Source organism: Chiloscyllium punctatum, chromosome 13, assembly GCF_047496795.1.
Source record: "Chiloscyllium punctatum isolate Juve2018m chromosome 13, sChiPun1.3, whole genome shotgun sequence".
NCBI classification, from domain to species: Eukaryota; Metazoa; Chordata; class Chondrichthyes; order Orectolobiformes; family Hemiscylliidae; genus Chiloscyllium; species Chiloscyllium punctatum.
In genome coordinates, this window is record NC_092751.1 from 21,241,236 (window position 1) to 21,254,630 (window position 13,395).

At 55.7% G+C, this 13,395-nt stretch overlaps 1 long non-coding RNA gene across 1 annotated transcript in view; it reads left to right on the forward strand.

The window, feature by feature from the left end:
* Positions 1 to 1,292: 1,292 nt before the first annotated feature.
* LOC140484485 (uncharacterized) overlaps positions 1,293 to 13,395 on the forward strand; it is a 34,164-nt gene continuing 22,061 nt past the window's right edge. The window contains exons 1-2 of the long non-coding RNA XR_011962182.1: positions 1,293 to 1,492; positions 1,888 to 1,998. This is a non-coding gene — a long non-coding RNA (uncharacterized lncRNA). The remainder of the gene's footprint in view (positions 1,493 to 1,887; positions 1,999 to 13,395) is intronic.

Here is a 13,395-nt window from a genome sequence, read left to right on the forward strand (position 1 = left end):
AAGTGGGACATGACACGTCTGAACAGGTTGGTTAAAAATGTCACCTGCAGAAAACTCCAGGGGTTCAAGTAGACTGCTGTTTGTTTCAGAGATCACCTGAGGGTGAAGCTGTTATAAAGCTATTGCCCAGGACACTGCACCACCCGGGCAATGGGTTCTGAAGAAGATGCACACAGAACTGAAATGGTTCACTCTGTTTCTCTGTCCACATCTCCTGCCAGACCCACTGACTTCCTCCAGCACTTTCTGATTTGATTTGGATGTGAGGCACAGTTAGTAAGTTTGCAGATGACACCAAAATTAGAGGTGTAGAGGACAGAGAAGAAGGTTACCTCAGATTACAACAGGATCTTGACCAGATGGGCCAATGGGCTGAGAAATGGCAGATGGAGTTTAATTCAGATAAATGCAAGGTTCTGGATTTTGGGAAAGCAAATCTTAGCAGGACTTATATACTTAATGGTAAGGTCCAAGGGAGTGTTGATGAACAAAGAGACCTTGGAGTGCAGGTTCATAGCTCCTTGAAAGTGGAGTTGCAGATTAATAGGATAGTGAAGAAGGCGTTTGGTATGCTTTCCTTTATTGGTCAGAGTATTGATTACAGGAGTTGGGAGGTTATGTTGTGGCTGTATATGACATCAGTTAGGCCACTGTTGGAATATTGTGTTCAATTCTGGTCTCCTTCCTATTGGAAAGATGTTATGAAACTTGAAAGCGTTCACAAAAGATTTACAAGGCTGTTGCCAGGATTGGAGGATTTGAGCAAGAGGGAGAAGCTGAACAGGCTGGGGCTGTTTTCCCTGGAGTGGCGGAGGTTGAGGGATGACCTGACAGAGGTTTACAAAATCATTCGGGGCATGGATAGGATAAACAGACAAAGATTTTTCCCTGGTGTGGGGGTATCCAGAACTCGAGGGCATAGGTTTAGGGTGAGAGGGGAAAGATATAAAAGAGACCTAAGGGGCAATATTTTCATGCACAGAGTGGTACGGGTATGGAATGAGCTGCCAGAGGATGTGGTGGAGGCTGGTACAATTGCAACATTTAAAAGACATTTGGATGGGTATTGAATAGGAAGGTTTGGAGGGATATGGGCCGGGTACTGGTAGGTGGGACTAGATTGGGTTGGGATATCAGGTCGGTATGGACGGGTTGGACCGAAGGGTCTGTTTCCATGTTGGACATTTCTGTGACTCCAGTCTCAGATTTTCAGCATCTGCATGAATCACCCTCAGGCCCCGCCCCGTGACGTCACACATCAGTGTGCGCATGCGTGCACGGTCCCGGCCAAGATGGCGGATTTTCACCTCGAAATTGCAAAACATTTAACCACACGTTATTTTTCAAGGTGCTCGCTTCTCTCTGGAAGGGTTTATTCTCGGTCTGAATCCCTCTGTCCAGCTCCTGCAGCCTTGCCGTCTGGAAAAGCGCGTCTCTTCCCGTTTCCCACGGAGACAGACCCGGCACTGCGGCTGCGCCGCCCTCGCCTGTAGTGAGTATAGAGGGTATTCATCATCGCGGGGAATGCTGGGTAGGTACTCCGCCATTGAGGAGATTAACACAGAAGATTAATTCTGTTCATTAATAAGTTTCTCTTTCCTGTATTCCAATCTTCTGCTATCCAAATAATCTTTGGAAGAACACAATTAGCGGTTAGATAAATATCTTAAAATTTGAAGCATCTATCAAATCTCCCAAGTCATCTCTACAACATAACCTTGTCATTAAAATACTAATTCTCTCAAATCATTTGATCAATTCCCGTCCTCAACTGATGGTGGTAGATTTTGGAAACTCCTTCAATAGGTGGATATTTAACACTCAAGCCAAGGGCTGGTTTATTCTGAATGTCTCTCAACGTGTTTCTTTTGTCATCTCATTTTACAGAGAAGTGGAATTCATGAAAACGAAGTGTTTGATGCCAGTCCTGTGCTAACTTCTCAGCTACAAGCTTCAGCCAGGGAGTTTACATTGAAGTACAATCACATTGATTCAGAGGTGAATGTTTTTGAACATTCATCTATAATTCAATAGTTAACTTGTTTTGCTGTGGTTGATTGGATAGGCCCTGGTATGATCCCCTTACTGTGGATCTGAATGCATACCCATGCATTATTCTGTTTCATCCCTGTCCTTCATGACAATCTCTTTGCCATTGTCCAACCTGCACTACCTTTAATAATGAGTGTTTTGACTTTCTGTGACAGTTTACTGTTATTCTTCCAGTCATGTTCAAATGAGGGTTTCATCACTGCAGGTCCCTGAGGTATGTGCTGTTAATTTATTCCACTCGTATGTGTGGCCTCCCTCACAAACATCACTCAGACTCACTTTATGCTCCCTCTCACACACACTATTCCCTTCCCTGCTCATACCACCCAGCCTCCTCCAGAGGCTTTCATATTCTACTGTCTGAACAGCCCTGTCTATGTATTTCACCTTGGGGGAACATCACAGCCGTCCCGATCTGTTTAAACTCCTCCAGCCACTGCAACCTTCCCTATTACTGTCACCTCCACCAAACACTCCATCCCTCCCTATCACTGTCACCTCCGACAAACACTCCATCCCTCCCTATCACTGTCACCTCCGACAAACACTCCAACCCTCCCAAGCACTGTCACCTCCTCCAAACACTCCAACCATCCCGAGCACTGTCACCTCCTCCACACACTCCATCCCTCCCTATCACTGTCACCTCCTCCACACACTCCATCCCTCCCTATCACTGTCACCTCCTCCAGACACTCCAACCCTCCCTATCACTGTCACCTCCTCCAAACACTCCAACCCTCCCTATCACTGTCACCTCCTCCAAACACACCATCCCAATCACTGTCACCTCCTCTAAACACTCCAACCATCCCTATCACTGACACCTCCTCCATATACTCCATCCCTATCACTGTCACCTCCTCCAGACATTCCAACCCACCCTATGACTGTCACCTCCTCCAGACACACCAACCTTCCCTATCACTGTCACCTCCGCCAACCGCACCAAACCTCCCTATCCCTGTCACCTCCGCCAAACACTCCAACCCTCCCTATCACTGTCACCTCCTCCAACCACTCCAACCCTCCCTATCACTGACCACTCCTCCAGTAACATCAACCCTCCCTCTCACTGTAACCTCCTCAATATACTCCAACCCTCAATATCGCTGTCACCTTCTCGAATCACTCCATCCCTCCCTCTCACTGTCACCTCCTCCAGATAATCCATCCCTCCCTATCACTGTCACCACCTCCAAATACTCCATCCCTCCCTATCACTGTCACTTCCTCCAAACAGGCCAATCCTCCCTATCACTGTCACCACCCTATCACTGTCACCTCCGCCAACCGCACCAAACCTCCCTATCCCTGTCACCTCCGCCAAACACTCCAACCCTCCCTATCACTGTCACCTCCTCCAACCACTCCAACCCTCCCTATCACTGACCACTCCTCAATAACATCAACCCTCCCTCTCACTGTAACCTCCTCAATATACTCCAACCCTCAATATCGCTGTCACCTTCTCGAATCACTCCATCCCTCCCGCTCACTGTCACCTCCTCCAGATAATCCATCCCTCCCTATCACTGTCACCTCCTCCACACACTCCATCCCTCCCTATCACTGTCACCACCTCCAAATACTCCATCCCTCCCTATCACTGTCACTTCCTCCAAACAGGCCAATCCTCCCTATCACTGTCACCTCCTCCAGACACTCCAACCCTCCCATTCACTATCACCTTCTCTGTATACTCCAACCCTCCCTACCACTGTCACCTCCTCCAGACACTGTAACCTTCCCTATCACTGTCACTTCCTAAAAACACTCCATCCCTATCACTGTCGCCTCCTCCAAACACTCAAACCCCACTATCACTGTCGCCTCCTCCAAACAATCCAACCCTCCCTATCACTGTCACCTCCTCCACACACTCAAACCCCACTATCACTGTCGCCTCCTCCAAACAATCCAACCCTCCCTCTCACTGTCACCTCCTCCACCCACTCCAACCCTCCCTATCACTGTCGCCTCCTCCAAACAATCCAACCCTCCCTATCACTGTCACCTCCTCCACACACTCCAACCCGCCCTATCACTGTCACCTCCTCCAGACGCTCCATCCCTCCCTATCGCTGTCACCTCCTCCAAACACTCCAACACTCCCTATCACTGTCACCTCCTCCAGACACTCCAACCCTCCCTAACACTGTCACCTCCTCCACACACTCCAACCCTCCCTATCACTGTCGCCTCCTCCAAACAATCCAACCCTCCCTATCACTGTCACCTCCTCCACACACTCAAACCCCACTATCACTGTCGCCTCCTCCAAACAATCCAACCCTCCCTATCACTGTCACCTCCTCCAGACACTCCAACCCTCCCTATCACTCTCACCTCCTCCAAACACTCCAACCCTCCCTATCACTGTCGCCTCCTCCAAACAATCCAACCCTCCCTATCACTGTCACCTCCTCCACACACTCAAACCCCACTATCACTGTCGCCTCCTCCAAACAATCCAACCCTCCCTATCACTGTCACCTCCTCCACACACTCCAACCCTCCCTATCACTGTCGCCTCCTCCAAACAATCCAACCCTCCCTATCACTGTCACCTCCTCCACACACTCCAACCCGCCCTATCACTGTCACCTCCTCCAGACGCTCCATCCCTCCCTATCGCTGTCACCTCCTCCAAACACTCCAACCCTCCCTATCACTGTCACCTCCTCCAAACACTCCAACCCTCCCTATCACTGTCACCTCCTCCACACACTCCAACCCTCCCTATCACTGTCGCCTCCTCCAAACAATCCAACCCTCCCTATCACTGTCACCTCCTCCACACACTCCAACCCGCCCTATCACTGTCACCTCCTCCAGACGCTCCATCCCTCCCTATCGCTGTCACCTCCTCCAAACACTCCAACCCTCCCTATCGCTGTCACCTCCTCCAAACACTCCAACACTCCCTATCACTGTCACCTCCTCCACACACTCCAACCCTCCCTATCACTGTCACCTCCTCCAGACGCTCCATCCCTCCCTATCGCTGTCACCTCCTCCAAACACTCCAACCTTCCCTATCACTGTCACCTCCTCCAGACGCTCCATCCCTCCCTATCACTGTCACCTCCTCCAAACACTCCAACCCTCCCTATCACTGTCACCTCCTCCAGACGCTCGATCCCTCCCTATCGCTGTCACCTCCTCCAAACACTCCAACCCTCCCTATCACTGTCACCACCTCCTAACACTCCAACCCTCCCTATCACTGTCACCTCCTCCAAACACGCCATCCCTCCCTATCACTGTCACCTCCTCCAAACACTCCAACCCTCCCTATCACTGTCACCTCCTCCAAACACGCCAACCCTCCCTATCACTGTCACCTCCTCCAAACACTCCAACCCTCCCTATCACTGTCCACTCCTCCAGTAACATCAACCCTCCCTCTCACTGTAACCTCCTCCATATACTCCAACCCTCCGTATCTCTGTCACCTCCTCGAATCACTCCAACCCTCCGTATCTCTGTCACCTCCTCGAATCACTCCATCCCTCCCTATCGCTGTCACCTCCTCCACACACTCCAACCCTCCCTATCACTGTCACCTCCTCCAAACACTCCAACCCTCCCTCTCACTGTCACCTCCTCCACACACTCCAACCCTCCCTATCACTGTCACCTCCTCCAAACACTCCAACACTCCCTATCACTGTCACCTCCTCCAAACACGCCAACCCTCCCTATCACTGTCACCTCCTCCAAACACGCCAACCCTCCCTATCACTGTCACCTCCTCCAAACACTCCAACCCTCCCTATCACTGTCACCTCCTCCAAACACTCCAACCCTCCCTATCACTGTCATCTCCTCCACACACTCCAACCCTCCCTATCACTGTCACCTCCTCCAAACACTCCAACACTCCCTATCACTGTCACCTCCTCCAAACACGCCAACCCTCCCTATCACTGTCACCTCCTCCAAACACGCCAACCCTCCCTATCACTGTCACCTCCTCCAAACACTCCAACCCTCCCTATCACTGTCACCTCCTCCAAACACTCCAACCCTCCCTATCACTGTCACTTCCTACATACACTCCATCCCTATCACTGTCACCTCCTCCACACACACCAACCCTCCCTATCACTGTCACCTCCTCCACACACTCCAACCCTCCCTATCACTGTCACCTCCTCCAAACACTCCAACCCTCCCTATCACTGTCACCTCCTCCAAACACTCCAACCCTCCCTATCACTGTCACCTCCTCCAAACACTCCAACCCTCCCTATCACTGTCACCTCCTCCACACACGCCAACCCTCCCTATCACTGTCACCTCCTCCAAACACTCCAACCCTCCCTATCACTGTCACCTCATCCAAACACGCCAACCCTCCCTATCACTGTCACCTCCTCCAAACACGCCAACCCTCCCTATCACTGTCATCTCCTCAAAACACTCCAACCCTCCCTATCACTGTCACCTCCTCCAAACACTCCAACCCTCCCTATCGCTGTCACCTCCTCCAAACACTCCAACCCTCCCTATCACTGTCACCTCCTCCAGACACTCCAACCCTCCCTATCACTGTCACCTCCTCCAGACACTCCAACCCTCCCTATCACTGTCCACTCCTCCAGTAACATCAACCCTCCCTCTCACTGTAACCTCCTCCAAACACTCCAACCCTCCGTTTCTCTGTCACCTCCTCGAATCACTCCAACTCTCAGTATCTTTGTCACCTCCTCGAATCACTCCATCCCTCCCTATCGCTGTCACCTCCTCCACACACTCCAACCCTCCCTATCACTGTCACTTCCTCCAGTCACTCCAACCCTCCCTATCACTGTCCCTTCCTCCAGTCACTCCAACCCTCCCTATCACTGTCAACTCCTCCAAACACTCCAACCCTCCCTATCACTGTCACCTCCTCCAAACACTCCAACCCTCCCTATCACTGTCACCTCCTCCAAACACTCCATTCCTCCCTATCACTGTCACCTCCTCCACACACTCCAACCCTCCCTATCTCTGTCACCTCCTCGAATCACTCCATCCCTCCCTATCGCTGTCACCTCCTCCACACACTCCAACCCTCCCTACCACTGTCACCTCCTCCAGTCACTCCAACCCTCCCTATCACTGTCACCTCCTCCAAACAACCCAACCCTCCCTATCACTGTCACTTCCTACATACACTCCATCCCTATCACTGTCACCGCCTCCAAACACTCCAACCCTCCCTATCACTGTCACCTCCTCCAAACACTCCAACCCTCCCTATCACTGTCACTTCCTCCAGTCACTCCAACCCTCCCTATCACTGTCCCTTCCTCCAGTCACTCCAACCCTCCCTATCACTGTCACCTCCTCCAAACACTCCAACCCTCCCTATCACTGTCACCTCCTCCACACACTCCATCCCTCCCTATCGCTGTCACCTCCTCCAAACACTCCAACCCTCCCTATCACTGTCACCTCCTCCAGACACTCCATCCCTCCCTATCACTGTCACCTCCTCGAATCACTCCATCCCTCCCTATCGCTGTCACCTCCTCCACACACTCCAACCCTCCCTATCACTGTCACCTCCTCCAAACACTCCATCACTCCCTATCACTGTCACCTCCTCCACACACTCCAACCCTCCCTATCACTGTCACTTCCTCCAAATACTCCAACCCTCCCTATCACTGTCACCTCCTCCAAACACTCCAACCCTCCCTATCACTGTCACCTCCTCCACACACTCCATCCCTCCCTATCACTGTCACCTCCTCCACACACTCCAACCCTCCGTATCTCTGTCACCTCCTCGAATCACTCCATCCCTCCCTATCGCTGTCACCTCCTCCAGACACTCCAACCCTCCCTATCACTGTCCACTCCTCCAGTAACATCAACCCTCCCTCTCACTGTAACCTCCTCCAAACACTCCAACCCTCCGTTTCTCTGTCACCTCCTCGAATCACTCCAACCCTCCGTATCTTTGTCACCTCCTCGAATCACTCCATCCCTCCCTATCGCTGTCACCTCCTCCACACACTCCAACCCTCCCTATCACTGTCACTTCCTCCAGTCACTCCAACCCTCCCTATCACTGTCCCTTCCTCCAGTCACTCCAACCCTCCCTATCACTGTCAACTCCTCCAAACACTCCAACCCTCCCTATCACTGTCACCTCCTCCAAACACTCCAACCCTCCCTATCACTGTCACCTCCTCCAAACACTCCATTCCTCCCTATCACTGTCACCTCCTCCACACACTCCAACCCTCCCTATCTCTGTCACCTCCTCGAATCACTCCATCCCTCCCTATCGCTGTCACCTCCTCCACACACTCCAACCCTCCCTACCACTGTCACCTCCTCCAGTCACTCCAACCCTCCCTATCACTGTCACCTCCTCCAAACAACCCAACCCTCCCTATCACTGTCACTTCCTACATACACTCCATCCCTATCACTGTCACCGCCTCCAAACACTCCAACCCTCCCTATCACTGTCACCTCCTCCAAACACTCCAACCCTCCCTATCACTGTCACTTCCTCCAGTCACTCCAACCCTCCCTATCACTGTCCCTTCCTCCAGTCACTCCAACCCTCCCTATCACTGTCACCTCCTCCAAACACTCCAACCCTCCCTATCACTGTCACCTCCTCCACACACTCCATCCCTCCCTATCGCTGTCACCTCCTCCAAACACTCCAACCCTCCCTATCACTGTCACCTCCTCCAGACACTCCATCCCTCCCTATCACTGTCACCTCCTCGAATCACTCCATCCCTCCCTATCGCTGTCACCTCCTCCACACACTCCAACCCTCCCTATCACTGTCACCTCCTCCAAACACTCCATCACTCCATATCACTGTCACCTCCTCCACACACTCCAACCCTCCCTATCACTGTCACTTCCTCCAAATACTCCAACCCTCCCTATCACTGTCACCTCCTCCACACACTCCATCCCTCCCTATCACTGTCACCTCCTCCACACACTCCATCCCTCCCTATCACTGTCACCTCCTCCACACACTCCAACCCTCCGTATCTCTGTCACCTCCTCGAATCACTCCATCCCTCCCTATCGCTGTCACCTCCTCCACACACTCCAACCCTCCCTATCGCTGTCACCTCCTCCACACACTCCAACCCTCCCTATCACTGTCACCTCCTCCACACACTCCAACCCTCCCTACCACTGTCACCTCCTCCAGTCACTCCATCCCTCCGTATCTCTGTCACCTCCTCCAAACACTCCAACCCTCCCTATCACTGTCACCTCCTCCAAATACTCCAACCCTCCCTACCACTGTCACCTCCTCCAAATACTCCAACCCTCCCTATCACTGTCACCTCCTCCAAACACTCCATCCCTCCCTATCACTGTCACCTCCTCCAAACACTCCAACCCTCCCTATCACTGTCACCTCCTCCAAACACTCCAACCCTCCCTACCACTGTCACCTCCTCCAAACACTCAAACCCCACTATCACTGTCACCTCCTCCAAACACTCCAACCCTCCCTATCACTGTCACCTCCTCCACACACTCCAACCCTCCCTATCACTGTCACCTCCTCCAAACACTCCATCCCTCCCTATCACTGTCACCTCCTCCAAACACTCCAACCCTCCCGATCACTGTCACCTCCTCCAAACACTCCAACCCTCCCTACCACTGTCACCTCCTCCAAACACTCAAACCCCACTATCACTGTCACCTCCTCCAAACACTCCAACCCTCCCTATCACTGTCTCCTCCTCCATATACTCCAACCCTCCCTACCACTGTCACCTCCTCCAAACACTCCAACCCTCCCTACCACTGTCACCTCCTCCAACCACTCCAACCCTCCCTATCACTGTCACCTCCTCCAACCACTCCAACCCTCCCTATCACTGTCTCCTCCTCCATATACTCCAAACCTCTCTATCACTGTCACCTCCTCCACTCACTTTAAACCTTCCCTCCCAAACCTGCCTCTTACTGTACTTTGTTCAGTCATTCCAAACCGCCCTCTTCCGCCCGAATCTCTCCCCCGACCGACTCCTTCCCCCCCGTCTCCTTCCCCCCCCGTCTCCTTCCCCCCCCGTCTCCTTCCCCCCCCGTCTCATTCTCCCCCCCGTCTCCTTCCCCCCTCCGTCTCCTTCCCCCCCCGTCTCCTTCCCCCCCGTCTCCTTCCCCCCCGTCTCCTTCCCCCCCGTCTCCTTCTACCCCCCGTCTCCTTCTCCCCCCCGTCTCCTTCCCCCCCCCGTCTCCTTCCCCCCCCGTCTCCTTCCCCCCCCGTCTCCTTCCCCCCCCCGTCTCCTTCCCCCCCGTCTCCTTCCCCCCCCCGTCTCCTTCCCCCCGTCTCCTTCTCCCCCCCGTCTCCTTCCCCCCCCGTCTCCTTCCCCCCCCGTCTCCTTCCCCACCCCGTCTCCTTCCCCCCCCGTCTCCTTCCCCCCCCGTCTCCTTCCCCCCCCCGTCTCCTTCCCCCCCCGTCTCCTTCCCCACCCGTCTCCTGCCCCCCCCGTCTCCTTCCCCCCCGTCTCCTTCCCCCCCGTCTCCTTCCCCCCCCGTCTCCTTCCCCCCCGTCTCCTTCCCCCCACCGTCTCCTTCCCCCCCGTCTCCTTCCCCCCCCGTCTCCTTTCCCCCCGTCTCCTTTCCCCCCCGTCTCCTTTCCCCCCCGTCTCCTTTCCCCCCCGTCTCCTTTCCCCCCCGTCTCCTTTCCCCCCCGTCTCCTTTCCCCCCCGTCTCCTTCTCCCCCCCGTCTCCTTCTCCCCCCCGTCTCCTTCCCCCCCGTCTCCTTCCCCCCCGTCTCCTTCCCCCCCGTCTCCTTCCCCCCCGTCTCCTTCTCCCCCCCGTCTCCTTCCCCCCCCCGTCTCCTTCCCCCCCCGTCTCCTTCCCCCCCCGTCTCCTTCCCCCCCGTCTCCTTCCCCCCCCCGTCTCCTTCCCCCCCCGTCTCCTTCCCCCCCCGTCTCCTTCCCCCCCCGTCTCCTTCCCCCCCCGTCTCCTTCCCCCCGTCTCCTTCTCCCCCCCGTCTCCTTCCCCCCCCCGTCTCCTTCCCCCCCCGTCTCCTTCCCCACCCCGTCTCCTTCCCCCCCCGTCTCCTTCCCCCCCCGTCTCCTGCCCCCCCGTCTCCTTCCCCCCCGTCTCCTTCCCCCCCGTCTCCTTCCCCCCCCGTCTCCTTCCCCCCCCCGTCTCATTCCCCCCCGTCTCCTTCCCCCCACCGTCTCCTTCCCCCCCGTCTCCTTCCCCCCCCGTCTCCTTTCCCCCCGTCTCCTTTCCCCCCCGTCTCCTTTCCCCCCCGTCTCCTTTCCCCCCCGTCTCCTTTCCCCCCCGTCTCCTTTCCCCCCCGTCTCCTTCCCCCCCCGTCTCCTTCCCCCCCCGTCTCCTTCCCCCCCCGTCTCCTTCCCCCCCCGTCTCCTTCCCCCCCCGTCTCCTTCCCCCCCGTCTCCTTCCCCCCCGTCTCCTTCCCCCCCCGTCTCCTTCCCCCGTCTCCTTCCCCCCGTCTCCTTCCCCCCCCCCGTCTCCTTCCCCCCACCGTCTCCTTCCCCCCCACCGTCTCCTTCCCCCCCACCGTCTCCTTCCCCCCCACCGTCTCCTTCCCCCCCACCGTCTCCTTCCCCCCCACCGTCTCCTTCCCCCCCGTCTCCTTCTCCCCCCCGTCTCCTTCTCCCCCCCGTCTCCTTCTCCCCCCCGTCTCCTTCCCCCCCGTCTCCTTCCCCCCCCGTCTCCTTCCCCCCCCGTCTCCTTCCCCCCCCGTCTCCTTCCCCCCCCGTCTCCTTCCCCCCCCGTCTCCTTCCCCCCCATCGCCTTCCACCCCCCGTCGCCCCCCCCCCCCATTATCTGCCCCTCCCAATCATCCCCCCGCTCCCCATCATTCCTCGGCCCCCATTGTTCCCCCTCCCCTAATTGTCCCCCCCATCATCACCCCTCCTCCCACCGTCTCCCCCGTCCCCATCGAACCCCCCCCCACCCCTCACCTGCCCCCTTCTGTCCCCATCATTCCCCAGCAGACCTCATCTGTTTAATTCAGTCCCCACCCACTACCGTTCGTCCCTTGTCCAGTCCCCATCTTTCCCCACCGGTTCCCCCAGTCCCCACCTGTTCCTCTCTGTTCCCCTCTGTCCTGTGTCCCCACCAATCCGCATCTGACCCCATCAGAATCATCAGACCCCACCAGCCTCCGTGTCCCCACAGGTCCCACCAGTCCCAATGTGTCCCCACCAATCCCCCACCAGTCTCCATTTTTCCCCACCAGTCCCCGATCAGTCCCATCAGTCCCCCCATTCCCCATGTGCCCCTACCAGTCCCTATCAGAACAATTTGTCCCCCTCCTGTCTCCTTCTCTCCCCATCAGTTGCCACAAGAACCATCTGTCTCCCTCTGTCCCCTTCTCTCCCCACCTCGCCCCGCCAGTCCCTGCAGTCTCCCTCTGTCCCCACCAGTCCCCATTATTCCCATTCTATCCTCATCAGTCCCTCTCTGTCCCTGTCAGTCGCCACCAATCCCTCTCTTTTCCCCCCTCTCACTCTTCACCCCCCCTCACTCTCTCCACCCCCCCCACTCTCCCCATCTGTTGCAACCAGTCCCAATCTCTCCCCATCTGTCGCCACCAGTCATCATCTGTCGCCATTATTCCCATTCAGTCCCCCTCTGCTCCCATCTGTTCCCACCAGTCTCCTCTGTCGCCATTAGTCATCATCTCACCACCAGTCGCCAACTGAATCATCTGTCCCCATCTGTCCCTATCAGTTCCTGTCAGTCCCCATCTGTCATCACCAGTCCCACTCCTTCCCCCTCCATTCCCACCAGTCCACATCTGTCCCCATCAGAATCACCTGTCCCCACTTGACCCCACCTGTCCCCCTCTGTCCCCACCCGTCCTGACCCGTTCCCATCAAATCCTGAGGGTTCTCCCTGAATATAACTGGAATAACCCGAACACTGAGATAACAACCAGAACCAGGTGAATGGGGAGGATTCTGCAGTGAGCATCTCCCTAGCCCCTGTCCCAATGTCAAAACACACCCCCCTGCCCTGGTCAGTGTTATAATCCAGGACCAGAGCTCGGAATCAATGGGACCTTTGTTTTGGGATCAGGAATTTGCTTTCCCACCAAGACCATCTTCCCTTCCCCCACCCCTCTCTGCCTTCCACAAGGACCGTTCCCTTTGACACTCCTTGGGTTTGTATCACTCTCACCCCCCAAACCCCCAGGTACCTTCCCCTGTCACTGGAAAAGATACAAAACCTGCTGTTACACCCCCAGCCCCCTCAGCTCCATCCCGGGCCCCCAAACCCTTCTTCCAGGGGAGACAGAGGTTCACCTGCCTCTCCTCCAACCGTGTTTCCAGCATCAGGTGCTCCCGGTGTGGGCTT